Source organism: Sceloporus undulatus, chromosome 3, assembly GCF_019175285.1.
Source record: "Sceloporus undulatus isolate JIND9_A2432 ecotype Alabama chromosome 3, SceUnd_v1.1, whole genome shotgun sequence".
In the NCBI taxonomy this organism is placed as follows: Eukaryota; Metazoa; Chordata; class Lepidosauria; order Squamata; family Phrynosomatidae; genus Sceloporus; species Sceloporus undulatus.
The window spans coordinates 204,871,500-204,875,735 of record NC_056524.1 but is presented as its reverse complement, the minus strand read 5'-3'; the positions used below and the strand labels follow the sequence as shown (position 1 = coordinate 204,875,735).

The 4,236-nt window shown below is 39.7% G+C and overlaps 2 protein-coding genes across 10 annotated transcripts in view; both read left to right on the top strand.

The window, feature by feature from the left end:
- PDCD4 (programmed cell death 4) overlaps positions 1 to 4,236 on the top strand; it is a 777,136-nt gene that overhangs the window by 13,485 nt on the left and 759,415 nt on the right. The window lies entirely within an intron of this gene.
- ADD3 (adducin 3) overlaps positions 1 to 4,236 on the top strand; it is a 226,427-nt gene that overhangs the window by 181,083 nt on the left and 41,108 nt on the right. The window lies entirely within an intron of this gene.

Genomic DNA, 4,236 nt, shown 5'->3' with positions numbered 1-4,236 from the left:
GTAGTGGAGTCTCCCTCCTTGGAGGTCTTCAAACGGAGGCTGGATGGCCATCTTTCAGGGATGCTTTGATCTGGATTTCCTGCATGGCCGGGGGTTGGACTGGATGGCCCTTGCGGTCTCTTCAGATTCTATGATTCTATGAATTTATCTATTTGTTGATTCACCATTCAATAATTGATTCAGTGTCTCTACTCTAATTAGAATTAACCAATAATATTCAGGCTATAGCAAGATGGTTTTTACACTTGTGTTGATAAATGATACAAATAGTTAGCATCTACTACTTTGTGAACAACCAGGAATAACAATAGACAGTGACATTATTCTGGTGGCCATTCTGCACCCTTCTGGTTGTGGTTCTTGGTTGGTCATGGTGGGAGGAGTTGGAGCTCTTTCTGTTCTTCAGTTGAAGAGGGAACTGCTTGTGAAACGTGGCATAGGATACCTCCTTACACAATCATGTTAAAAGTGCAGTACAAACACTATGCCCTTTGAAGGAATTGTGGAAACTATATGTGGTACAAGAAGATTTCTCCCTCTCTTTTTCTGTGTTCATCAAAATGTGCTCCAGATCATCGAAGGCAAGATAATTTGCTAGTTTTGCTTCTTTCTACTAATGAAAGAAGCCCTTGCAGCTATGTCACAGGCTCATTTTAAAATGAAGTAAATGATTTATAATACTAGAACACCCCCCACCCCCGGTACGAAATCACACATTTGACTATCTAACTGCCTGTGATGTTTCCTTTTGGAGGTGAATCAGACTGTTGCTGAGTGTTCTCCTTTTTGTGACATCAGAGTGTGTATAAAGGTACATAATTTGCGTGGTAAACCTGCTGTTGAAATGCACTTGGCACGTTCTGTTTAAAAAGGCCATGTTGTTTAAGGGAAGCCTGTTTAGTATGTTTTCACAGCAGAAACTGGCTAGGGACTGATTCACGAATTCTTCCCCCTCCTTCCCCCAGAAATACTTTTCCAGTTTTTTTTTTTTAAGATTCTGCTTTAAAAAAAGAGCCAAATATACATGTCATTGAACAAATGTATATGCAGTGCTTTGAAATAAAGACCAACAGCCTGCCTTAAGCTTTAGCAGAGAAGCCAGAAAGACGACTCAATCAGTGTTTTGAGTCACTGACCAGTTTATATGTCAAACATGCCGTAAACATGGAAGGAAGCCAGATTTGAGCTGTAGGAAGGGGAATGGGGGAAATGCAAACTCCTGATTTGCATGTTTGGAGGCACCATAATTTTTTTCCTAAAACATATACCAGTGAGTCCCAGACTTCAGCTCCCAGACTTTCTGACAGTTGGCCAAATTGACTGGGGCTTCTAGGAGCTGAAGTCCAAAACATCTGGACTGAAGTTTGAGAACCGCTAAAGGAATACTGTAAGGTGAGCAGGAAAGAAAGGAAAGCGTTTCTGTGACTTTTGTTGTCTTGTGAAATTAGGGAAGGCCAAACCCTATGAAATTTATGGGGCATACGTCAACAAGGGACTTGAAGTCTCCCCCCCCACACACACTTATGCTGGCTTGTTGGTCACTACCAGGAAGATCTGGTAGTAGGCTCTAAGAGAGCTGGTGAGATTGCAATACTAGAGGCTGCACACTGGGCAATCTTAACAGCAGGGAAGGATTATACTTTACTATGCCTGCTTAACTATTTGGCCAAAAGGAGCAAGGAGATGGATTTGAGGGTGATAATCTGTCCTTCCATGCACTGCAAATGAGGAATTAAGGAAAGGTCTGTGCCTTCGTTTCTGTAAGCCCAAATGAAAATAGGGTAAGAATTACATAAATGTAAAAGACCAACAAAAGCATGCATTGTCACTAGGGAAAGGGATCTCTTGTCTTCATAGACGAATGGACACAGAATGTGGTAACTGGAATCCACAGGTATGTCTGCATCAACATTTTCACCTATTCCATGACCTGTTTGCACTTCATCCTGGTTATTTCTCTATTGAAGGTTTTGCTTCTATAAAGTAGTTTGGTTTTTATGCAGATGTGGATTGGACAGTAAATACTGTAGGTCACCTTTGGAACGTAGAAAAGTTACTTTTTGGACTGCAACTCTCATAAGCTCCCTCTCCCAGGGAAGTGTTCAACTGTCCCCCAACCTAAGATTCAGCCTAGCAGAATATCATAGGTCAGCCTCAGAACTTGAACAAGTTAGGTTTTTGGATGAGAGCTCCCAAAATCTGGTTGTGTTTTCTGGAGATTCTGGGTATTGTTGTCCAAAAATAACTTTCCCAAGATTTCAGCTTTCCTCTGCCTAGTGTCCTCCAGCTCAGGAAAGGCTGTTGTAGTTGCCTGTAATTCCACACTGACCCCTTTACAGACATTTCTCCAGAACATGAACCAAAAGGATTGGTACTTTCTTCCTTGGCTGCATCCTTCTAACTAGGGAATAGAGCACTGGTATTGGTTTCATCTCTGTTACTATCATTTAGGCTCTGTGTATGCTGACATGAAAAGTTTTTTGTGTATATGTAAACAAACATAGAAACAAATATATATTTCTATATAAACAAATCTATACTAATAAACAAGAATATCTGCATTTCACTGGCAGCTGTAACTCCTTGGGACAAAGCACTAGATGAGTCAAAGTTCAGAATTTGTTTTTGTTATAACACTTGGATTCAGCTTAAATTTCCAATTGAGGGGTTTTTAGATTGAAAAAGGGGCAGGACACGTTAACTTATTATATATGTTTCTTTGCTTAGGATACTGTATGTGGTTACCTTTTTTCTGTAGCTCATTCCAAGGGATTTGGGACAGTAATTTCTTCTAAGGAGAAAACGGAAGTGTATCTACAGCATACAATTATAGCAGTTTGATTCCACTTTAACTACCAAGGTTGCATCATATAGACTCCTGGCATTTGTAGATTGGTGAGAGGTACTTAGATTTATTTTTTTTTCTATTAGATCTCAAACATAACAGTTCAGAGGACTAAACTAAAACTCTAGGCAAAAATCCCAAGTCCTCTACCAGACTACAGATCCCAGGATTTCATTGGATGGAGCCAAAGGAGTTAAAGTGGAATGAAATCACGATAACCCTGCAGTGTGGATACATCCAGAGAAAGAATGCCATAACTTACTTCCAAACTTCAGGATATATGAATTGAAAATTTGCTCTGGAAATGAAATTGGATTCGCTTTTGACCAATTCCATTTACAGGTTCCATTTACAGGCAGCTGGACTGAAGAGAGCAATCTGGAGTGAACGAAAATGGAAGGCAGCCCAGCATTTCAACCACATCGCCACTGCGCAAATCTTTAAGTGTAGGCCATATTTTAAAAAATTATGTAGGCAGCTAGTTCCTTTTGCCCATTATCACAATAACAGTAACCTTGATACTGTGATGGGAGCTTGATAATTGTACGTTGCAAACATGGTGGAAAGGAACAAGCACACACACACACCCCGCTCATTTCTGATTGGAACTATGCATACAAGTCAATGAATGGAGTGTCGAAATTGACATGTCCAGAGCTCAAGCAGTTTTTCATCTAATTCATTTCACTCTCAAGAGAAGTGTTTAAAATGCAGTGGGGAAATGGACCGCTTACTGTTAAAAGAAAATGAATATTGAAAATAAGATTTCTTGGAATGGAATGATATTGCTTGTGGCGTGGTATGATTCAGCAGTGAATACGCACATATCAGGTAGGCGGAATCCAAGGTTGTATTGAGTGAAAGGATGCTGGTGCTACAAGACTTCACCCTTTTCTCCTTATTCCAGTACAGCCTCTCTTCCTTCAGTTATTGCAAAACCGAAAACCCTTTTCCAAGTCAAAAACACTCCTGAAATGAAAGTTCGTGAATGTTTAATGGATCTGTGGCATGTTTAATGTATTTTTGGAAAAAGATTGGCAGTTACCTCTAGTTCACTAAAACTTGTCCATTCTCTTAATGTTGGCATAACTGTGCATGCTTCTGCATTCAGAGCTGATCTTAAAAGTGTTGACAGTACAGTTTTCTCCCCCTTTTCTTCATAACATGGGTTTGTGTCATTGCCCATGGCAAGGTAAAGAGGGCAACAAGCCAATCATTTGGTCACTGGGAAAGAATTATAGATTGATAGCAGGCTATTAATATTCAGCAGAGTCTCAGTTCCAGACTCTGGAAATCCAGTGCCTATGAGCTGAATGGCTACCTTTTGAAACAAAGATAATAATAATAATAATAATAATAATAATAATAATAATAACAACAACAACAACAAC